The sequence below is a fragment of the Mastigoproctus giganteus genome, chromosome 7 (genome assembly GCF_048544385.1).
Source record: "Mastigoproctus giganteus isolate SK-2022 chromosome 7, ASM4854438v1, whole genome shotgun sequence".
Taxonomy (NCBI): Eukaryota; Metazoa; Arthropoda; class Arachnida; order Uropygi; family Thelyphonidae; genus Mastigoproctus; species Mastigoproctus giganteus.
The window spans coordinates 114,773,252-114,798,177 of NC_143581.1; the positions used below are offsets into that span (position 1 = coordinate 114,773,252).

General features: G+C 45.9%; 1 long non-coding RNA gene across 1 annotated transcript in view; it reads left to right on the forward strand.

Moving 5' to 3' along the window:
* The window catches only part of LOC150083161 (uncharacterized), a 67,839-nt gene extending 43,178 nt beyond the window's left edge, over positions 1–24,661 (forward strand). The window contains exon 3 of the long non-coding RNA XR_016547164.1: positions 24,582–24,661. This is a non-coding gene — a long non-coding RNA (uncharacterized LOC150083161). The remainder of the gene's footprint in view (positions 1–24,581) is intronic.
* The last annotated feature ends 265 nt before the right edge of the window (positions 24,662–24,926 follow it).

The window sequence follows — 24,926 nt, forward strand, 5'->3', positions numbered from 1 at the left end:
GGACATGTGACTGATTGGAGGGTGGAGGAAGCATGGACCACCTCAGACCACCGGGCAATAACCTTTTCAGTTGAAAGACAACTAACAAGAATAACTCAAACAAACCAACCACAAAAGAGATATGCAGTCGCAAATGCAGACTGGACACTGTATAGAGAGCTGCTCACCACGGCAATTAGACACAATCTGGAAAACATAAACCCCCGGAGCGACCAGGATGACCTTCAGAGAGAAACTACAAAATTATTACTGAACATCAGTGATCGAGCGATAAAAAGAAAAAACCCAAAACTTGGCACAGTACCCTGGTGGACACCAGAAATTGCAGTACTTCGACGACAAATGCAAAAAACAAGAAAAGACTTCCAGCGAGCTCGCAGAACCTGGCCCGAAGATGAGTTGGAGGTCCTGAGACAACATTACAGAGAAGCTAGGAACCGTTACACAGACACCATAAAAAGAAGTAAGAAGCATTCCTGGGAGCGCCTAGTGTCTACTTCTGGAAACACCGACCCCTGGGGCTTAGTCTACAAGGTGATAACCAATAAGCTCCCCAGGGGGGAGGTCATTAGGACTACCAGGACACCGGAGGGAAACCTAACGACCACCTGGGAGCAGTCAATGGGCAACATACTGGATAAAATCTTTAAGGAACCAGCAATATTAACCATGCAAGAACAACACGAAATTTGCAAGGACAACGCAAACTATACCACTTCGGCAATCGAACCCCCCTTCACCCTAGAGGAGCTCAGTGAGGCTGCCACCAAGATCAGAAATCGCAAATGCCCAGGACTGGACATGATTGAACCAGAGATCTTGAAGAAAACTGCAGAATTTGCACCGCACTTACTACTTACTCTCTACAACAGGTGCCTGGAAACAGGCAAATTCCCCACAGCATGGAAAACAGCAAACACCAAGTTGTTACTTAAAAATCCTAACATATAGACCTATCGCACTGCTCTCAGTGGTCAGCAAACTATATGAGAGACTGCTGCACAAGCGAATCAAAAACCACTATGAGAGGACAAACCTGGCGGCTAGAAATCAGTTCGGATTTAAGCTGGGTTCCTCCACAGTGGATGCAGAAAAAAATACCTATTAGTCATTTCAATTGATTTTGCCGGGGCGTTCGACTCACTATGGTGGCCGAGCGTCCTAGCCAGACTAAGGGTGGCTGCAGTCCCTATCAACCTATACAAGGTAATGGAGGACTACCTATCTTGCAGGAAAGTAGAAATAAATGCCAACTACCAAAAAGTCACAAGATCTGTATACAGGGGCTGCCCGCAGGGTCTGTCTTGGGGCCACTCCTTTGGAATATGGTTCTCGACGAGCTCCTGAACCTGGACCTGGGGGCTGATCGGAGCCCAGGCCTTTGCAGACGACCTTATTCTTACCATTGAGGCTGACTCAAGAGCCCAACTGGAAACTACCAGTTGACTCAAGAGCCCAACTGGAAACTACCGGAAACTCTGCAGAAAATACAAAATTGGGCTACAAGAAACCAGTTAAAAATTTCACCGACGAAAACCACATCTATTCTACTAAAAGGAACCCTGCAAATACGGCGTCCACCCCAAATTAAAATAGAAGGTTTGACCATTAAACTTGCTAACCAAATGAAATATCTAGGAGTAATCCTAGACAAAAACTTATCCTTCCAACCTCACCTACAATATATAAGGACAAAGATAAGACGTTACTCGGCAATGGTGGCGAGGGTTACGAGAAAAGACTGGGGATTAAAAAAACAGCACTGATGTTGTATTATAAGGCAACCTTCATCCCTGCGATAACTTATGCTGCTGCAATGTGGTACAGCAAAACAACGCTTGCAGTCAATAGGAGAGCTCTGGATATGATACAAAGGACCATTTTATTAACAACCACACGAGCATGCAGAACAAAGTGTAAAGTGTAAAGTGTAAAGTGTGTTTAGGGTCAAACGGCACCAGGGGTTTCCCCCATCTCCGTGTAGTTTACATTGTGGTGTGATACAGTTCACTGTAAAGGTCAGAGATTTAAAAGTAAATGGATCTTGAGGTGTGTGATGTTGTGTATCGTTGTTCTTCTGGCCATTTAGCCACCGGACCCCAGCTGAGGCCCGACGTTGCCCACACTTCGCCCCGTGGAGGCAGACCAGGTACACTAGTATTACAGTTATTTACTCTGGCAGGCCCTGCCACCTAGTTTCCTGAGATTTCAGTGGCAAGGACCTTTAAAAAAAAAAAACGTTTGCGTGGGTTGATCGCTAGATTGAAAGACCGAAATTTGAGCGAACTTAATTTGGAGCTATTAAATTTTGACCTGTGGGATATACGCTGGTGAGCAGGTAGAGAGGGAGAGGAGACTGAAGACTGGGGGGAGAAAGACAGAAGAAATGGGGTCGATAGAGGAGGCGACCCCATTATAAGTCAGTGGGGCATGCCCGTGCCCCACCAGGACGAAATATGGGTTGACGAGTAGGGGAGAAGGCAGGAGGCGAAAAAAAAAAAAAAAAAAAAATCCTGTCTCCTCCCATACCGCCGAGGGAGGGGGAAAGAAAGATGGGTCCAGCAAGAGCGCCGGCACCGATTGCCATTATGGCTGGCATATGCAGAAAGCTCTGCGGTCTCATTGGGCTGGTTGGAATTCAGCTGAATAGAAAGTCACTCGTGAGGCTGTGTCCTGTCCGAAGGAGGTCCACATATCATTTCATGGTTGTTGTTGTGGTGGTGGATGCGGGAGAGTCCGCCTTCTTGTGAAGAGGTCTTGCGCATATTGAGTGAAGGCACTATAAGTATCTTTTTCAGTTAGTATCAGATATTCCTGGTCTCTTAGCATTATTTGGGTGGTGGTTATAAATCGGCAGCGGAGATCCTCATACAGTGGGCAGTCGTACATCAAGTGCCCCCATGTCTCGCGTAGTCCGCAGTGGCATAGGGGGGTGTCACTCAATCCGAATCCATGGAGTTTTTCTCTTATGGCGCCATGGCCGGTCAACAGGTAGGTGGCGAGTAGTCCAGGAGAAAGCCAAGGTGGATAGTTTGGGTACACCAGTTGTAGATCAGGAATAAATTTTTTAGTTATATCACCTTTGGTTGATGTCTGCCAGCGGGTTTGACAGCTCTGGTTGAGATGTGTGAGGAGACGTTTGCGTTCCAATTTGTGGTCAGTTTCAGGGTCCAAAGTGAAGTTCAGATGGTTAGCCTCACGTCCCTTGGAGAGTTGATATATTAGGCCGCGGAAGACTATTTCAAGGTCTAGGGGAAGAGTCCCTGTCAGGGCCTGGAGGGCGTGTGTGCTTACAGTATTGCAGGCTCTTGTTATTATAAGTAGTATATACCGTTGCGTGGTGTCCAGTTTTCTTCTGTTGACGGCCGTGGTAGCCTTCCGGTACCACACTCCAGCGGCATACGTTATGGCAGGCAGGAATACGGCTTTATAGAATAGCTTGAGGGTTCTCCTCCGCAGGCCCCAATCCTTGCGGGAGACCCTCATGAACAGAGCAGAGTATCTTCTGATCTTTTTCTGAATGTAGGTCAGATGAGGGGTGAATGAGAGGTTATTATCTAGGACAACCCCGAGGTGTTTTAGTTCCTTTGTCAGCTTAATTGTAGTTCCTTGGATGGGGATTTGTGGTGGTCTCCTGATGTCCAGGTTACCTTTTAACAGTATTGAGCTGGTCTTGGTTGAGGATATGCGGAGATTGTTTTCGTCGGTCCACTTCTGTAGGATGTCGATGGCGCGAGTAGCAGAAGTTTCTAGCCTGGCTCTGCTGTCCTCTCGCAGTACCAGGGTCAGGTCGTCCGCGTATGCCTGAGTTGCCACACGACCTAGGTCTAGATTTAGAAAACTGTCGAGAACCATGTTCCAGAAGAGCGGGCCCAAGATTGAGCCCTGTGGGCAGCCTCTGAAGATCTGTCTGGAAATAGAATGATATGGAGGTTCTACAACGACCATTCTGTTGTCAAAATATGTTTTGACGCATTGGTATAGGTTGGCCGGGATGTTGGCCTTCCGGAGCCTGCCGAGGACGCTTGGCCACCACAGGGTGTCAAATGCCCCGGCAAAATCTATTGCGATTACAAGTAGATATTTATGGTTTGTTGTTTCAGCAGCTCTGGTAATGTTTTCCAAGGCATCCAGAGTGGAGCAGCCCCTCCTAAAGCCAAATTGATTCTGTGATTCTAGGCCTGCAGCCATGTAGCAAGTTTCGATTCTAACTTTGAGGAGGTGTTCAAAGAGTTTACTTAGTACAGAGAGAAGGGCTATTGGTTGGTATGACTCCGGAAGGTCCTGTTGCTTGTTTGGACTTTTCAGGATTAAGCGCAATTTGGCAGTCCTCCAAGCTTGTGGAAAGCATCCCTCATTAAGGCAGTGATTAAAGAGGGTGAGTATTACCTCTGGAATTGTCTCGATGGTCTTCTTGATGATTTCAGGCTCCAGTAGGTCGATACCCGGTGATTTCTTGTTGCGCAGTTTTGCTGCAGCAGTATGAAGTTCGGTAATGGTAAGTGGTTCTTCCTTATTGGTGGTAGTATAGGTATCATTGTCTTGACATAATTTTTGCTGTTCTGGTGTAGTGGGAGTAATATGTCCAGGAAACATGCTGTCCAGGATGTTGTTGACATTATCCTGCCAGGTCTTGGTATAAGTGCCTAGCGGCGTCTTTGTTGCAGGGATGACTTCTCCCCTGGGGAGTTTGTTTGTCATTATTCTGTAGACAACCCCCCAGGGGTGCTCGTTTCCGGTTGTAGAAACAAGTTGCTCCCATGAGCGCTGTTTTCTGAGTCGGATTAGAGTCGTGTACTCATTTCTTGCGGTGCGATAGTGGTCGCGGAGTTGGTCTATTTCTGGTGCTGGCCAGGAAAGTCGTGCTCTCTGGAATAGTCTTCTCCTTGTGTTCACCTCGCGTCTGAGCTGTTGTAGTTCCGGCGACCACCAGGGAACGGCCCCTGGAGTTGGGTTTTTCCTTTTAATTGAGCAGTTTGCAGCGGCAGTGATGAGATCCACCACGGCGGTTTGGTGCTGGTCCGGGCTCAGCCCCTCTATTTGGAGGGTTTGTGCTGCTTCTCTTAAGGTAGTCTGGAAGAGAGACCAGTCTGCCTTCTGTATGGCATATCTATGTTGGATTTGTCGGGTTGGTTGTTGTCTGTCTATGGTGCGTTGAAGAGTGAAGGTTATGACCCTGTGGTCCGATGTGGTCCAGCTTTCCCTGACCATCCATCCCGAGAGGTGACCAGCCAGAGACCTTGAGGCGAGTGTAATGTCAATTGTGGCTTCCCACATTGTGCTGGAAAAGGTGGTGGGGTTATTTGGCTGATTGAGTATAGTGAAGGTACTGTTTGCCAGGAACTCCTCTAGGTGTTGTCCATTTGTGGCGCTGTGATGCCCTCGGGTTTGGCTGAACCACGCCGGGGATCGACAGTTCACATCCGCTCCCACGACGATCCTGGCATTCTGGAATTCTGTGAGTAAACTCTGCAGGTACCTGGTAGCTGGGAGGATATCTCCCCCTGGGCGGCAGTACAGTGAGACTGCATAGAGTTCGCCGAGCGGGTTATAATATAGGCACATGCGGCCCAGGATGTACAGTAGCTGGAAATCTTGGTTACAGTGATACTAGGGTTCCTAACCAGGATGCAAGCCCAGGGGTTGTCTCTATTATCATGAACTATTTTGTAGGATAGGGGATATCCTCTCACCCCCCGGCTGTGCACATATGGCTCTTGGATAAGTAGGATGTCGAGGTTCTGTTCATTCGCTTTCTTGGTGAGTTGTCCGGCCACGGCCTTAGATCGCTGTGCGTTTAGCTGCGCGAAGTTTACCCTGTCTAGGTTAAAAGGTCTAAGGCGTGCGTCCATAATCAATCCTCATTTGGTATGCACCCTTAGCTTTGATGTAGATGGGACACTGATTGTCCCTGAGTGAGTGGTCCGCTGGCATCTTCTGTGATTTACAGTTTACACAGGTGGGCGGATCATCTTTTTTAGGGCAGGTGCCAAATTCATGGCCTTTCTCTGCACAGTGTCCGCAAGTAGGCTCTGTCTGGGCACAGGTGTGCGTCGTGTGTCCAAATCGACAGCAACGGAAGCATTTGGGAACAGACACATGCTCTTTGAAGCGATGGCTGCCCCAATGTATGAAAACCCTGGTTGTTTGTGCAATCGTTTTCCATGCCTCTGGTGTAAGTTCAACTACCCAATTTGTGTGGTCTCCTGTCCTGGATTTTGTTTGGAATTTTGGGGTGATTAGTGTCGTTGGTTCCACGTTTGGGTACTCATGCTGAAGGTTCTTGGAATATAGTTCCTTCTGCAGAGCTTCTGGTGTTAGATCCTTGCTGGTATTAAAAATGACTATACTGGGGCCCTTTTTCTTGGGGGACGCTGCCTCTAAGCCAAGTGTCTGGATCCTTGGGTTGTTGAGGATTTCGTTTGCGTCTTCCTTCGTCTGGGTTTCAATGATGACACCTGTATTCCTTATTTTTCGGACAGATTTGATTTTTGTAGTCTTAAGATCCTGTGAGAGGTTCTTCATAATGGTTTGTTTCACCTCTTCACTAGTCTGGTGTTGTGCTGTTGAGGTCGGTTTTAATATTACTAGGTGTGGAGTCGGCAGGAGCGTTTTGCGTTTTGTAGTAGTTGCCACACGTGGCAGTTGTAGAGAGGTATCTGGAGCAGTGGTCCTCAGCGATTGTGCATATGTGGGTGCACGCTGTGGCATTTGTTTTGCCCCACATTCAGCGTAGGCTTGCAGTTTAGCCTTGGCCCTTTCGCTCTCGAGGTAGGCTTCGACAAGGAGTGCATCGAGTTTGTTCCACAATGTTATTATTTGAGCCCTTAGTGCAGTGGTGACTCTGTTTGTTTGCTCTTTAAAGAGGGATTCTAGAGCAGTTTTCAGGAACAGGGATTTTTCATACATTGTACCTTCGGGTAAGGTAGGATCCAGGAAGGTTTCCTGTGTCTTGTCCTGTGTCCTGTCGTCGCTAGTCTCCTTTGTCGTAATCGCTGTGAGATTTTCCTGCGTTTCCCTTATCTCCGTCTGGGAACGGGTTTCTATCTCAAATTTTGGTATAGAGCCTTTTTTGTTTTTCTTCTTACACGTTTGGGGGGTCCCGGAGCGGGGATCCATCCCTTCGTTCTGTTGGTTTGTGATGATTATGCATTCGTCGCCCTGGGTTTCCCTAAGAGGGTCTCTGCTTTTGTCCGTATTCCTCTCCACATCACTCTTTCCGGATGACCGAGACTCGTCGGTTTATCGGGATTTCCTTTCTACTATCAAGAAGCAGTGTGCGCGTTATGTAAATAAAATCAGCCACAAGTGCGAAGCACAAAAAGAATTTGAGTTGTGGGCCTTTAAGTCATTGGGCTATCCCCTCAGTCACATGTGCATGCAGAAAAGTAAGCACACCGGCGTTGCAGGTGCTTGCTGGAGCGCTCCCCCTCGATTTGGAGACTGTAAAAGCTGGCTTGCTCTTCCTGCACGCCGGGGGGGGGGTTGCTGCCACCTTCCAGGATTTCATAATTGACCCAGCGAGTAGTACTAAAACAGAAAAAGTCCGATTGCAGGCATACCTACTTCGGGAGTGGCAACAAAGATGGACCGATACAACAAAAGGAGAAATTACAAGAAAATTCCTCCCCGACCTCAGCAAATATACCCCAAGCAACTGACCTGGTACTTTCCGGGGAAGCACTTGACTTCGCTCCTTACTGGTCATGGCCCCTTTGAGGAGAAGCTGCTCGGGTTCGGCCTTGTTGAGGACCCCAACTGCACGTGTGGGGAAGTCGAGAACTGGAATCACTTGGTCTACAACTGCCCAGAATATGAAGATCTCAGAGGCATCCTGATCACAAAGATACACTACCTTCCGAAAGGACTGGAATCCCACTTCATTGACACAGAAGAGGAATACAGAGCACTTTCTCAATATGCGCAGGACCTCTTCGAGAGGAGAAAACTGCTAATTACCATAAATCGTGTCTGACGAAAGACCACCACAAGTTAAACTGTACAAGACCATAAAATACCATCCAATGGAGTTACTACAGAGAAAAACCCTGAGGCAAGAAAGTGAAAAACACAAGGACGGGGCTCACCCCATGAGCGACTGTACTGAAATCGACTCGACGTTGAAGAAAAGAGACTTAACGCAGCACAGCTGCCAAAAGCCATTTGGCAACTTGAAGAGGGCGCCCTAGCCTCCTTCATCTTTAATATCCCTATCCCCGGTGGGTGGGGGGGAAACGGTCTTACTGTCTCCTCCCCTCCTTGCCATTCCCTCTTTCCCTTCTGATGGGCATGGGCATGACCCACTGTGACTTGGGGTTGCCTCCTCCCTCGACTCCATACTTCTGTCTTTTCTCCCCCCTGGCTTCATTCTCCCCACCCACTCAACCCACACATACGCAAGCGAATGCCCTACACTTCGGAATTGATTTAATCATCTCCAAATTATGTTTTTCGCCCATACATTCGGCCTTTCAAAATTTAGCGTTATTCCTTATCGAATTTACCAAATATACATATATATTTTTATATTTTATTTTTTTATTTTATTTTTTTTTTTTTTTAGGTCCTAGCCGCCGAAATCTCAGGAAATTAAGCGGCAGGACCTGCCAGAGTAAATCTTAGTCTACTGGTGTTTCCTGGTCCGCCTCCACGGGGCGAAAGTGGGGCAACGTTGGGCCTCAGTAGGGGTTCAGCGGTTAAACGACCAGATGAACAACGGTACATGACACTACACATATACAATATCCATACACTTTTAAATCTCTGGCATTTCCCAGCGAACTGGTTCACCCACAATGAAAGCAACGCGGAGATGGGGGAAACCCCTGGTGCCGTTTGACCCTAAACACACTTTACACTTTACCAATTGACATGCTCCTTACACCAAATTAATCGGGCCTTTATCATTTTTTTTGTGTGAGGAGGGACTTAGGACGACGGCCACAAGTCCATTTTTGAAGAGGCGTCTTCTGACTATTACTGCACTTGCTACCACTCCTGTATGTTCTTTCCATTCTCTTTTCAGCTGAGACGAAGACGAATCTGGTGTAAGGAGCATGTCATATGGCATATTGTTTTGTGAAAGGCGTCACCTGTGGTTTCCCACATCTGCACCATGGTACTTTGTGAAGAAGTACAGAATCTCTGTAAAAGGCATAAAAAGTGTAATGTCTGGTTTCTGTCAGAGTAGTGTTATGTTTTGTTGTTGTGTCACTGGCTGTTTGGCCGCCGTGCCCCTAGTGGAACCCCACGTTGACCGCCACTACCACTGGGAGGTGAGCCAGACTGCCCATTATACTCTGGCTGGCCTTTACCAGGGTTGCTGAGCTACCTGACAAAGGCCAAGTGAAAAAAAAAAAGGGGGGGGGAGGGGAACATAGAACAGGGGTACGAGTTAGAAGGAACAGAAAGAGGGAAAAGGAGGACGGACTGAAGTTGAGGAGCAGTCCGCTCTTTGTGAGGTGAAAATAGGGGTCTGGGAGTGGGAGTTAAAGTAGCAGGGGACAGGTGCTCCTGCATGATCACCAGAGGCCAGTGGACTCTGTGTCTCGCACCAGAACGGTACCGGCTGATCCTACCCTATAAGGGGTTTTCAGCAGTATCCCGCACCAGAATGGTGCCAGCGGTGTTCCTACCCTTAAAGTATTAGCAAGTTGTCAGGGCAGTGTCCTCTAGCAGAGAAGGAGCTAACCCACACAAGTCTGATTCAGGCCTTGGGCAGCATGATCCAATGTTGTTCTCATTTCAGCAATCTTGACTAGCCTGAGTGCGAAGATTTCCTGCGCATACAGTTAATGCCCTGTATGTGTTTTCATCGAGCAGCAGCGAGGACTCTTGATTAAGCGGATTCCTTTGAATTGCGGTAACAAATTTGATTCTACTGTTGTCATTGGCAGGGCACTCATACATGAGATGAGATGCCCCAGGACTTCTTCTCCACAATGGCACCGTGGGTCTCTTTCAATCCCCATAGCTGTGAGTTTCTGACGAAAGGCCGTGCCCAGTGATAATAAACGTCATGTGCAGACCAGGCGAAAACCAGGGAGGTGGCTCTGGGTGAGTATGGTTTATAGTTGGGAGGAATCGCCTCGTGATGTCTCCTTTCTGCGTGGTTTCCCAGCTCTGTTGCCATATCGCTTGTAGGTGTTGAGTGATTCTCCGCTTCTCTATCTTGGGATCATTTGCAAGATCCAGCTGGTGTTCCTTTCCTAAGGTGGTAATATAGGTCTCGCCTGACTACTTCTGGGTAGAGTGGCTGACAACCTGTTAGAACTTGCAAGGCAAGGGTGCTAACAGTGCGGCACGCCCTACTAATTGATAGCAGCATGAACCGTTGAATTGTATCCAGCTTCTGTTTGTTTTTTGCTAGTGTAGCTTGTCTGTACCAGGTGGAGGCACCGTAGCAAACTATCGGAACATATAATGCTTTGTATATGAGGGTCAGAGCTTTGTGCTTCAGGCCCCAGTCGGCTCTGCTCACCCCCCTGATCATGGCAGCATATTTCCGGATTTTGGTGGCGAGATATTTCAGGTGGTTATGGAAAGTAAGACCCGAGTCAACGTAAACACCTAAGTATTTAACCTCTGTGTACAGTCGGATGGGAGTGAAGCTTAGTTTCATCGTAGGTGGTCTTCTAATTTGTAGTCTGCCCTTGAGGAGAATAGGTTTTGTTTTTTCTGCCGAGATGGTAAGGTTGTGCAAGGCTGCCCAGTTCTGGAGCTTCACAAGCGCCCCATTTGCAATAATTTCCAAGGACAACCCAGTGTCCGCACGCACCAACAGGACAAGGTCGTCCGCAAAGGCCAAGGGCTCAGCCCCCCCCCCCCCAAGGTCCAAGCCCAGGAACTCGTCCAAGACAATAGACCAGAGGAACGGGCCAAGCACAGAGCCCTGCGGACATCCCCGGTGGATGAATCTGGTAACTGTCTGATATTTGTTAGAAACTCGTACTTTTCTGTTGGACTGTTAGGTAAGACTTCAAACTGTTATTTAGATTTTTAGAAACATTTGATTGCCGAAGTCTCCGAAGAACGCTGGGCCACCACAGGCGGTCGAAAGCTCCAGCAAAGTCCACCAATATAGCAAGAGAGTACTTGAAAGCTGAGTGCGTTGCTTGGGTGATTAGATTGTTGATAGCGTGTTTAGTGCGGCAGCCTGTTTTAAAGCCATATTGTTTTTCTGAGGAGCGTTGGTGTTCCTCGTAGCAGGTAGAAAGTCGAAACAAGAGTAGACGCTCCTGTAGTTTGGCCATCACGGGAGTAAGGCGATCGGGAGATATGAGGCTGGGTTCTGTGGTGATTTGTCCGAGTTTTTCAGAATTAGTTTTAAGGTTGCAGTCTTCCATGAAGCTGGGAAGGTGCCCTCTGCCAGGCACTTGTTCAGTAGGCTTAGAAGTATAGCTGGGCAGGTGTCAGAATTTTTTGAGAAATTCTACCTCCAGCAGGTGTGTACCTGGTGTTTTTCCGTTTTTCATCTTGTTAATTTCCAGGTCCATCTGAAAACCGGTGAACGGGGGCTCCACCGTTGCTGTGTGGTATTTTAAATTCTAGTTGATAATTTCTTGTTGCTGTTGCGTCAAGGGTGCATCTTCAACAGGGTAAATGGTATCAAGAATGTTATTTATAGTGTTCTCCCGGGTATAGGTGGAAGTACCGTCTATTTTCAGTGTTGTATCAAACACCTCACCACGTGGTAATTTGTTAGTTACAATTTTGAAAACGATGCCCCAGGGGTTCACATTTCCGAAGGTAGACACCAGAGTTTGCCACGACTGCTTTTTGTTTTTGCGAATTTCTTTAATATATTCATTCCTGACTGTGCGGTAAGCTTCCCTGGCTGCGGTAATCTCATGGGGAAACATCGTTGCCCTTGCCAGCTGGAACATTTTCCTAGAATGGTGGACCCTTCTTCTTAGGTCGTCTAGCTCGTGGTTCCACCAAGGGACAGCATACCTGTAGGGCCTTCTGCGTGGGATGGAAAGGTCGCAGACGATTCTGATAGTAGCAATAATGCTTTTCACACAGTCATCCGGAGTTAGTGTGTCAGAGAATCTCGTTGACAGTTCAGTTCAAAAGCCGTCTCAGTCAGCCTTCTTGACGTTATAATGTATCACATCTCTGGGGACTGGAGGGGTACGTTCCAGAGAGCGAACCAAAGAAATGAAATCCGACGTAGTCCAGGATTCTTGAACAGTCCATCTGGCGAGCTTGACAGCAATATCTGGAGTCGCCGCTGTAACGTTAATGTTGCTTTCCCAGAGGGGGCCGCTGTAGGTGTAGAGATGACCAGGGAGGTTTATAACTTGAAGTCCTGTTGTGAGGAAGAAATCTTCGAGTCATGCACCATTCTTATGAGCAGACCTGTCAGGTGCGTGACTGTGCCAAAGCACAGATCGGCAGTTTGTGTCCATGGATAGCAGCAACCGCCCCCTGAAAGAAGTGGGAGAGCTGTCTGGATAGTTGAGATTGCTGGGGCAATATCTTCTCCAGGATAGGTATATAAGGACAACAAGAAGAGCGGGCACAGCGGAGTTATAATTTGTGCGCAGGCACCGTTTGCAGTACAGAGTGGCGTTATCTTGGTGGTATTGATAACTGGATTTCTGACTATTATTGCAGCCCAAGGGTTCTCTGTTGTGCAATAAACTGTTTTGTACGTTGCAGGACACCCTGGGACCACTCCCGAGCTGACATAGGGTTCTTCTTGAAGTAAGACCACATCTATTTGATTTTCCTCTATTTTTACTTTTAGCTGGTCGGCTACCCCCCCTAGTTCTCTGTGCATTTTGTTGGACAATTCTTATTTCTTTGTAGTTATTGTTTAAAGGGGGCTCTGTCCATAGTTTATTCTCATTTGGTACAGACTTTTAGCTTTTAGGTACACTGGACAGTTTCCATCCCTGATTGAGTGCTGGTGGGGTGCCTTGGCCGCCTCACAAAGTACAAAGTATGTTGAGGGTCAAACGGCACCAGAAATTTCTCCCATCTCCGCGAGTGTTCGCTGTATCGAGGGACAGTACTCTGTCAAGACCAGAGATTTAAAAGTGTGTGGATCATGTGTTGTGTAGTATGTTGTGCCCATTGTTCTTCTGGCCTATTGGCCATCGAGCCCCTGATGAGACCGACGTTGTCCGTACTATGCCAACGAGGAGGCTGGCCAGGTGTACCTTGAAATTTATTATACTCTGGCAGGTCCCGCCGCCTAATTTCCTGGGATTTAAAAAAAAAGATAGATAATCGCGGTAGTATAATTGCAAAATCGCTATTACGTTAGTATGTGGGGTTTGTTCCCCGAAATTACCATGGGATTGTACGCTAAAATGACAAGTTCTAGAGGCCTAATGGGGCGGGCAATAATTTTGGTGCTAATTTAAATTTGGATGCGTGGGGCTTTCGCGGTGTATAGTCAAAGAGAAGGGTAGGGAGACTGAAGGCTGGGGGGAAGAAAGAGAAGTAAGGGGTCAATAGGGTAGATGGCCCCTGCTGTCAGTGGAGCATGCCCACGCCCCACCAGAGGGAAAGGGGGATGGCAGGAGGAGGAGAAGACAGCGAGCCATCTCCCCCCCCCCCGCTGCCAAGGAATAGGAGTGAAAGCAGGCTGGTCAAGGTTGCCAGCCCAGATCGCCATATGGCTAGGTGGCAGCAATGTGCTGCAATCATTTCTCTGAGCCCTTGCATGGTAGTATCTGGGAAGGTTTCCGTGGTTGTGTAGACATTCCGCTGGCCTGCACGGCATGGTTGTTTACTGCAGTGGTTGAGGCTGTGGGAGCGTCCTTCTCCTTGTGAAGAGGTCCTGGGCCAGCTGCGCGAATGCCTTGTATGTGTCAACTTCAGTTATGGCGAGGTCTTCTTGATTACGGAGGTTGAGCTGTGTTCTAGTAATGAACCTGCAATAGAGGTCCTCATATAGTGGGCAACTGTATATTAGGTGCTCCCACGTTTCACGTTCACCACAGAGGCAGAACGGTGTATCACTCAGTCCAAATCCTTGTAGTTTGTCTCTAATGGCCCCGTGTCCCGTCAGCAGGTAGGTGGTGTAGAGCCCTGGTGAGAGCCACGGTGGATAATTCGGGTATACCAGCCGTATGTTGGGTAGAAATTTTCTAGTTATTGCACCTTTGCTGGAGGTCTCCCAGTGGGCCTGCCAAGTTTGTTGGAGGTAAGCGGAGAGACGGCTCCTTTCTACTTTGGGATCATTTGACAGATCTATGGTGTAGTCGAGGCATGTTGCCGTTCTGCCTTTGGTCAGTTGATAGAGTAGTCCATGCTTAACAATCTCCAGGTCCAGAGGGAGGGATCCCGTTAGAGCCTGGAGTGCGTGGGTACTTACAGTGTTACATGCTCTCGAGATGGTTAAGAGTATGTGTCGCTGTGTAGTCTCCACTTTTTTCCGGTTCACTGCAGTCGTAGCCTTGCGATACCATATTCCAGCAGCATATGTAACCGCTGGCAGGAAAATAGCTTTATAGTAGAGGCTGAGGGTTTTCCGCCTCAAACCCCATTCCTTGCGTGTGATTCGCGCAAAAAGTGCGGAGTATCCTCTAATTTTCTTCTGTAAGTGCACTATATGTGGTGTAAAGCTCAGGTTTTTGTCTAGTACGACTCCAAGGTGCTTTAATTCGGTGGTAAGCTTGATTGTGTTACCTTGTATCTTGATTTGAGGGGGTCGTCTGGTGTCTAGGGCTCCTTTTAATAATATAGATCTTGTCTTCGAGGATGAGATCTTCAAGATTGTTGTTAGTCCAGTCCTCTAGAGTTTCTATTGCTCTGTTGGCGGTGTTCTCCAGTTGCGCCCTAGATCCCCCAGGCAGCATCAGAACCACATCATCCGCATAGGCTAGGGGAACGACGTCGCCGAGTTCCAGGTTCAAAAAGCCATCTAGAACCAAGTTCCATAGGAGTGGGCCAGGATTGAGCCCTGTGGGCATCCTCTGAATACTTCTCTTGTTACTGAACAATATGGTGCTCTGACTGTTACGAACCTATTCGACAGATAGGATTTGATGGCTTGATACAGATTTGATGGTAGGTTGGCTTTCGACTCCGGCCAAGCGTCCTGGCCGGAGTCGGGCCAGGACGCTTGGCCACCATAAAGTGTCAAACGCCCCAGCAAAGTCTATTGCTATGACCAGAAAGTAATTCTGATCTGAGGTAGTTGCAGCATTTGTAATATTTTCCAGGACATCCAAGGTTGAGCATCCCTTCCTAAATCCATATTGTCGGGGTGACTGCAAGCCGGCTGCAGTGTAGTGGATCCCTATTCTGTTTCTTAATAAGTGCTCAAAGAGCTTGCTCAGGACTGATAACAGTGCTATGGGTCTGTATGACCCCGGAAGGTCCAGTTGTTTGTTGGGACTTTTGGGAATGAGGCACAAGTTTGCAGTTTTCCAGGCCTGGTGGAACAGGCCTTCCTTGTGGCAGTGGTTGTATAGATTAAGAAGCACCTCTGGAATGGTTTCGACGGCTTTCTTGACAATCTCTGGCTCCAAAAGATCAGAACCAGGAGACTTCTTGTTTCTAATCCTCATGGCAGCTGTTTCCAGTTCAAGTTTGGTGAAAGGTTCTTCTGTTGCAGTCGTCTAGTAGGTTTCATTGTCTGCACAGAGGGTTATCTGCTCTGGGGTAGAGGGGGCAAGATGGTCTTGAAACATGGTATCCATGATGTTAATAATTGTTTCCTGCCAGGTCCGGGTATAAGTACCCTGCCGTGTCCTCGTCGCTGGTATGGTCTCCCCCCTGGGGAGTTTGTTTGTGGTTACTCTGTATAGTGCTGGACACTGCCGAATCTTCCTACACCACAGTCTTTCCTCAGAAAATTGGGGTTTTTCGTCCAGCAAACAGACAAATCGGCCATAGAATACACGCAATTAACAGACATAAGACACAGCACGGCAGATTAATTTAATTATTCGGGTGGCCTATATATTATAGTTTTTTTTTTTTTTTTTTTTTTTTTCACACCACAGTCTCCACAGCGTACTCCCACATACGCACAAGCGCTGAGAAATCCAAACAACAGAGTCAAACCCAAAGCCCCGCAATCTAGAAAACAACCGCTGCTTCGAACACCAAACCTTGTGATCTTCAGACCAGCAGACAGAGAAGGAACACAAACAAGTGGGGATTTTAAAACCACCAGAATGAAAAAAAACTGAAGGATGATTTAAAGACAACAAAGATAAAAGCGATTCGGAAGATGAGAAATGTAGTGGTCATAATAGAAACAGAGTCAAGGGAGGATAATAAGAATATCGTGGAAACCCCAAGATAACCACACTCGGTATCACTGCCGATCCACCCAAGAGAAGAGGGCCATCAACCTTAATTTTTGATGTCAACAAAGATGTGATACCTGCCCAACTTGCGGAGGAAGCCGTAACACGGAATCTACAAGGAATAAACCAAGACATGAGAAATCTTGTGCAACCAAGATATTCAAAAAAGTCAAAAGTCCGGAGAAAACAACTGGATAGTTGAACTGGCTCCTGGCGCTTGGCAGATTCTAAAACATCAGAAAAGACTACATTGAGTGGGGTAGCCACAGGTTCAGGGAGCACGTGACCGTGTCTAAATTCTATAAATGCTGCAGGTGTGGCCACACCTCCCACGCATGCTCTCAGACCACACCAACTTGCGGGCACTGCTCTAGCAAAGGGCATGAATACAACAGCTGTCCAAAGAAGTTGCAAGAACCGGTTTGTGTGTTGTAAATCCTCGAAGCTTGAACATACTCATTCCATCAGTGACCAAAATTGTCCGACGTACAACAAGATAAAGAGTTTATACCAAATTAGGACTGATTATGGCAATACAATTTAAAAAGTTCAATACAACCAAGCTGTTAATACTACAACAAAACGCACACCACGCCAGAGTAGTGCCTGAACAACTCAGAAAAATAGCGGCCGAGAAAAATGCCGACATCCTCTTGTTACAGGAGCCCTACACCCACTCCAAAAAAGTAAGAGGCTATCCAATAGCATATAAAATTATACAGGCTGAGAACGAGACCCCAAAAGCGGCCATAGTGATCCGCAATTCAGGGATTACTGCCACCCGTATCACATAACTTTGCACGGGCTCTGCGGCTTGTGCCCATATAATATCACTCCTGGGATCCTTCTACGCGATTGCCTTGTATTGTAGGCCGGGGGGGACGGAAGAAATAACATTTGCCACGAGATATCTCCAGGTTGTGTTGGACACTCTCCCAGGCCAACGGATCTTGGTAGGGATGGATGTAAACTGCCGCTCCCTGGCTTGGCACAGCCAAACACCGGACAGAATGGGCACCGGAAATGGGCAGCGTCTCGAGGAGTTCCTGGCGAATTCTCCATTGACTGTCTTAAACAGGCTTCACCACCTACCTACGTTTTGTAACACTCTGTGGGAAGCAACAATTGACGTTACCGGAAACTTTGCAAGACACATCACTGGCTGGAGAGTCCAAGACTCCTGGACAACGTCTGACCATAAAGGGATTACCTTCCAAATCGACCGATCTCTCGATAGAACACCAACATGTGTGGATATGTGTTTTTGTAAAGGGCGACTCCTTGAACGTCAGTTCATCTCTGCCTCGTATCTCTGTGAAGAACAGTATCACTACATATGGGCCAGATATGTGTGCGACGGAGGTTTGTATGTTCTGTTATTCGGTTTGTATGTTCTGTTATTCTGTTATACTTGGCTACCCAGAAGCATCAGTCACCTGGACAGATGATTCTGGGTACTCGTCCACACCACGGGAAGGTGGACCAGTCCCAATAGTGCTCGTGATGTCTCAATTCGAGACTCTGACCCACCTGATGTTGTCAAAACGTGGGCCAGATTCCTCTGGGGACCCACTCCAGAGGGAAAAAAGGGGAGAGGAGAGAGGGGTTCCCGCGGCATATTAAAAAATAATAATAAAAGTGGTCCCGTGGCGTATTAAAAAAACAAGAGAGGTTCCCTTGGAGTATCAAATATTAAAAAATAATAATAAAAGAAAAAAAATAATTAAAAAAAGTGAAATCCCCGTGGCGTATTAAACGAGAGAGAGAGAGAGAGAGAGAGAGAGAGAGAGAGAGAGAGAGAGAGAGAGAGAGATATTCTCTCTTCCCCCCTCTTTTTTTAATACACCACGAATTGAAAAAAAGAAAAAAAAGTTGAGATTTATTCATCTACAGCAAAATCTATTGTTTTATAACCAGTTTTATAAAATGGTGAGGTAACAGCCAGACAGTTCGTCGTAAACATCAAATTGAATGTCAAGTTGGGTTCGGGCAATAGCCAAACAGATGCTTAACCGCTTTGCAGTAAACAAAGCTGACTGGAGACTCTTTGGGGAGCTGCTGACTCGAACCTTATGCCAACACCCCATTGAAGTGGATCGACAAGAAGACCGAGACGACATCCAGAGAAAAATTACCAAGACCATAATAGCGGCCAGTGAGGCCGCGATGAAGCGAAAATTGCCCACACCTGGTGCAGTTCCTTGGTGGACTCGAGAAATCCACAACCTCAGAAGGGAAGTCATAAAGGCCAGAAAACAATTCCAAAGGGCATGACGTACCTGGCTGGAAGTGTAAGTAACAGCACTCAAAGATACGCAGCAGGGAGAAACAGATACACTGAGTTAATACGAAAAAGTAAGCACAAGGCCTGGGAGCAATTAGTCAGCACGAATGGAAACGCCGACCCCTTGTTGGTGTTATACAAAGTCACCACGAATAAGCTCCCCAGGGGTGAGGTTATGGCCTCCACCCGCACCCTGAAGGGCATATGGGCCACCACCAGGGAACAGTCTATCATCAAAACCCTCAAAGTGATTTTCCAAAAACCAGCACACCTGCAACTATCAAAACAACTGCAGATCTGCGATGGAAATGATGCATATCACATAGACCAAATGGAAGCAGCTTTTGCCCTAGAAGAACTACAACAGGCAGCGCAACAAATAAGGAATAAAAAATGTCCAGGCCCAGATCTTCTAGAGGTGGAAATTATTACGCAGACTTTACTAAACCTCTTCAACACATGCCCGAAGACTGCAGCCTTTCCAACCAACTAAAAAATGGCCAACGTCAAATTAATTCTAAAAAATCCTATGACGCCTTCGGAACAACCCGAATCATACCGGCCAATTGCATTGTTCCCAGTTGTTAGTAAACTCCTTGAAAAGATGCTTCGCAAGCGACTCCTGTGACACTATGGAGCTGCAAATCTCGTGATGCCCACACAGTTTGGATGCAAAATCGGAACCTCAACAGTAGATGCACTCGACAGTACCTCCTGTGATAGGAAGTATTTCTTGGTTATTTCGGTCGATTTTGCTGGGGCGTTCGACACCATCTGGTGGCCGAGCGACCTGGCTAGACTGAGGAAGGCAAAAATATAGATCAACCTTTACAAAATAATGAAGTCATATTTATCCTAGAGAAAAATACAAATAATGACTCCGTACAAGAAACTGACCAGGCCTTTTACAAGGGCCCCCAGGGCTCGGTACTTGGACCGCTCTTCTGGAGTATGGTACTGGATGAGTTTCTGGCCTTCAACCTAGGGGAAGTCCATTCGCAGATGACCTGATACTGGCTGTTGCCGCAGACAAACGACTTCAATTGGAAACCCAGGCAAATCGAGCACTTCAAATTGTACAAGGCTGAATGAAGACCCATTTTCTTAAGATCTCATCGGGCAAAACCTCCTCAAGGCTACTGAAAGGAACATTAAATCTCTGTAGACCACCGCAAATTAAAATAGAAAATACAACTATCAAACTAGTCAGTGAGATGAAATACCGAGGAGTCATACTCTCTATTATACGGGACTGCTGCACTATGAATATACATGCTCTACAGGTTCTGGCGGGAGCACTCCCCCTGACATTGAGGTGGTGCGTGCCATGATGCAGCATCTCACAAAAGGCTTCCCTGCACCTTCCTGTGCCACGCCATTGACCCTACACGAAAACTGAAAACAGAGAAAACAAAACTCGCAATCCACCTGCAGCAGGTCTGGCAGGGCAGATGGTCAGAATCCACAAAAGGAGAAATAATGGGGAAATTTCTGCCTAATGTCGGAAGATTATACCCAAAAGTATCATCACGGTTTCACCCTGGACTGTACACAACATATGTGTTAACAGGTCATGGGTCCCTGAATGCCAAACTAAACAGTTTTAAATTAGTGAACGATCCCCGTTGTGGGTAGTGGAGACATGGTCTCACATAATATACAACTGTGAAAACTATGAGGACCTCCGGACGACAAAACTGATTTACTTCCTTCGCGACAGAGAATAAAACCTCTTAGGTTCGCAAGAGAAGTATAAGGAGTTGACAAAATTCGCCCAGGAACTGTTCACCCGAAGGAGGCCACTTATTGCAATCTACAGGGATCAAGAATAGACACTACAACAAAACTAACCATCCTTGGTTAGTTTTGGGGACTCGCAGGATCCGACGGCGCCTCCGTAGCCAGGTGGGAAGGAGCAGCAGTGCGTAGACGCAGCAGTGCGTAGACGCAGCAGACGCTTCTTGATTAGACCGGGGTTCGAGCTCGTCACCACCAAATGCGGAGGATGCGGAAAGGTCAGGGAATGACCACCGCATATCCCGGAGCAATATGGCCTTAGTTGCTAATGCTCCTAAAAACCAAATAACAAACAAACAACAAGCAGGACTCGACACAAGGTAGCGAAGGAACCCACTCAAGATTAATACCACGGACCTGACAAACCACAGACGTACCCCAAACACCGGACTGCACAGACGGGATTTATTCCACCAATGCCCTTATAATTGGTCTGATCCCTGCTGGGATCAGATCGCAGCTCTGTTGCCAAATGCCATTTGGCGATCTCAATAGGGTGCTTTAACCCTATTCACTTTTAATTACCAAACCCCTGACGGGGGAAGAGACGGGTTTTTCGGTTTCCTCCCCCCCTCCCATACCAAGTGCGAATAGCGCTACAGTAAAATCAGACTCAGGTAATTTAACACACTTTTTAAGGATTGCTTTGTAAAGACTATATATTCCCAAGTTCTCAAGGTAGATTTGGGCTTATGCCTGGGAGCTACCCTGAATAGGAACACACTTGCACACACACACGAGAGTTTAACGTTTGTCAGAGCATATAATTATATGTAAATATATCTTGTATATAAATCATGTATATACTTTTATGTACATAATGTTGAGACTATATTGTGTGTAATTAATAAATGAATAATGAAAAAAAAATCCCCTCCCATACCCCTTTCTTCATCTGGTGAGGAATGGGCCTGCCTCACTGATCTTTTGGGATCGCCTTCTCTATCGTCCCCATACTTCTGCCTTTCACCCAGTCTTCAATCTCTCCCCTACTCTGCCTAACACACCAGCGTAATCCCCACACAACTTAACAAAAATTTTAAAAATGTCCAAATTTAAACAGCGCTTATGTAAACCTTTTGGCCTTCTCTATTTCCTACCGTTTACCCTTTTTTTTTTAGGCCCTAGCCACTGAAATCTCAGGAAACTAGGTGGCAGGCCATGCCAGAGTAAAAATATTCCGACTACTGGGTGCCAGGTCGGCCTCCACTGGGCCAAGTGTGGGCAACATTGGGCCCCAGCAGGAGTCTAGCGGCTAAATGACCACAAGAACCGCGATACATAACACTACACTTAAAAAATCCATACACTTTTAAATCTCTGGCCTTTACAGTGAACTGTTACACCCACAATGAAAGCAACGCGGAGATGGGGAGGATTGTGGTGCCTTTAGACACGAATACACTTGACACTTTACCTAGCGCCTCCGTAGCCAGGTGGGCAGGAGCAGCAGTGCGTAGCACACGCTTCTTGATTAGACCAGGGATCGAGCCCGTGACCACCGAATACGGAGGATGCAAAAAAGGTCAGGGAATGACCACCGCATATCCCCGGAGCAATATGTCCTTAGTTTCTAATGCTCCTAAAAACCAAATAATAACTACACCACTTTACCTAAACATCACTGCTGACCAGGTGCACCCTTTCATGGCAACGGCCTTTTCCTTTGGCGGTGCCGTCTTTAAACAGAATAATGCGCCATGCCACACCGCCTGAATTGTTCAAGACTGGTTCGCGGAACATGAGGAAGACTTCCAGGCATTGGTCCAATTGATATCGATGTTTCAACTGTTGATGATCCTGATCAGGTAGCTAATAAACTAAATGAGCATTTTGCATCTAAATTCACACACGAGGACTTATTCAGGGAGGGAAATGCCAGAGGTGAATTAAACTGTGGCAGTGAGTTAGATGATTTTGTAATAACTGAGAGAAAAGTGGAGAAGAAATTGTTGAAGATAAACATAAGAAAGGCATCTGGGGTGGATGGTATCTATCCAGGTATATTAAAGGAGGCAGCAAAGGAAGTGAAGCAAACTCCCAGCAATAATTACGAGAGCTTCCTTGGACTCAGGGGAGGTACTCGTGGACTGGAGATGTGCAAATCTGACTCCAATTCACAAAGAAGAATCTAAGGGCGACACAAGTAATTACATACCTGTTAGTTTAACTTCTGTTCCAGGGAAATTAATGGAGGCACTGGTTAAAGAAATACTGCAAGATCATCTTGACAAGACTTCAGTTATAATTCGGATACAGCATGAGTTTGTTAAGGGGAAGTCTTGTCTGACCAAGTTGATCGGATACTATGATGTGGTCACAAAGGAACTGGTTGCAAAGAATAATTTTGATATCATATATTTGAATCTTAGAAAGGCTTTTGATACTGTTGCACATGGAAGTCTGCTGCACAAGTTGGAGCAGTGTGGCATTGGAGGCAAATTGCTGCTATGGATAAAGGGATGGTCGAGAGGTTGAAGATAGAGAGTGGTAATCAATGGACACTGCTCTTCATGGACTAATGTTATTAGTGAAGTCCCCCAGGGTTCAGTGTTTGGTCTATTGTTGTTTCTGTATTTATTAATGATATTGTTGATGATATATTAGGTTTAATGTCCAAGTTTTCAGACGATACGAAGGTCGGCCGGGTTATTAATGGCACTAATGACAGTATGGTGCTGCAACAGGATCTAGAAAAGTTGAGCAGATGGGCTCAGAGGTGGCAACTGAAGTTTAACATTGACAAAGGTAAAGTACTATACATGGGAAGCAGTAACCCCAGAGTAACATAATTGTTTGGGACCACACTGACATTGTAGAGAATGAAGAGGTTCTGGGGGTAATTGTGCAGTCAGATATGAAGTTTTCTGAGCAGTGCAGATGGGCTGCAAGAGTAGCTCATGGTGTCTTGTCAATGATATACAGCAATTTTTCTAGCAGGGATAAGGAGATGATTATCTCCTTGTATAAGGCAATGGTCAGGCCACACCTCGAGTACTGTATAAAGGGTCTGGAGGCCTCGTTTTAAGAAGGATGTAGAGCTCCTGGAACGAGTACAGAGAATGGCAACAAGATTAGCGAATGGAACAAAGGGTTGCTCTTATGAAGAAAGGCTTAAAATTCGCAAATTACGGTGTCTGAAGACTAAGCACCTGCGAGGTGATCTGATTGATGTATAAAGGCGTGAATGGTTTGAGCATGCTCAATGTTGACGGGATTCTTCCTCTTGCTGAGAATAATCGCCTGAGAGGGCATAAATTTAAATTGAGGAAAGACAGTTGTAAGACAGATGTACGGAAGTTTGCCTTTAGCCAACGGGTTGTTGATTGCTGGAAGAAACTTCCATCTGTCGTTGTAGAAGCTGATAGCTTAAATGTATTCAGTCAGAACTAGAAGAACATTTGGAGCGAGTGGATGGGTGAAATGAGGTTTTTTTTTTGGCTGATGCTATATAACCTTGGTTTCTTGTATCATGTGACTTTACTCATGTTAATGATAATACTGTACTAGAGCGTGCCTTTTGATCACCTGAGCAATGAAAACACCTCATCAGACCAATTCCCTATGAATACTTTGCAAAATTTATGACTATCATCACTAAGAAAAACCTAGTCACCAGTTTTAAACTTGGGTTCTGAAACCTTTGTAAGGGGACCTATACAATTGGCATACGTCTTCTTAGTTGTCCATTGTAAAATCTACTGGTCCCATACAAATGGAGCTGTGCACAGTTTTATTATAATTTTTCAGTAAATTTTGAAGCATATGAATATATAATAATGTTTTGAATATGTAAACCATTTAAAGATATATTTTTTTTTTATTTTAGTGTTCAAATAAACCTTTTTCCACTGCAACTTTCTCCGTCTTGTACGATAAAAATGAATAATTTTAGTTTTGAATACTTCATGAACTTGTTGATTAGTAAATTCCTTTCCCTCATCACTATTAATATTGAATAACATCTCTTTTAATTATAAAAATAAATCCCCATTTAATTTTGCAAGATTTGAGATATCTGTCAAATCACATTGACACATACGATAATGTCCTGGAACTTTCATCTGTTTATGGGGGAAAGTGTTTTAATTGTGGCTTATGCTTCCCTGACAGCCATGCTTTCAGATGTTTCAGTAATTTAGTATGTTTTTGTAATATATTAACACTTGCAAAAATTCCTAGTACAATAGTTATAGTAATCTTTCAATATGTTCTCTTTCATACAGCTAAAGCAAGATCGATCCTAGAATAGATGCTCACTTTCATAGTGCTTTTAGTCTTCTCATATTTGGTGAATTGTGGACCAGCTATTAGTGAAGAAAACTCTGTCAAAATTTTATAGAAATAATGTTTGATTTGTAAATAAATTTGTAAATAGTTCTCAATAAAAGACTTGCATTCAATTAAACATCTGTCTTTAATGAATAATTAAATACTTTCAACTGAATAATATACACATAGCAAATTAAAAAAGAAAATTGAAAGTTTATAATTTATCCGCTTTGAAAATTTAAAAAAAAAATCCTTATAATTTTCAGAAATTAAAAAAATTGAATAAACAAAATATGGTT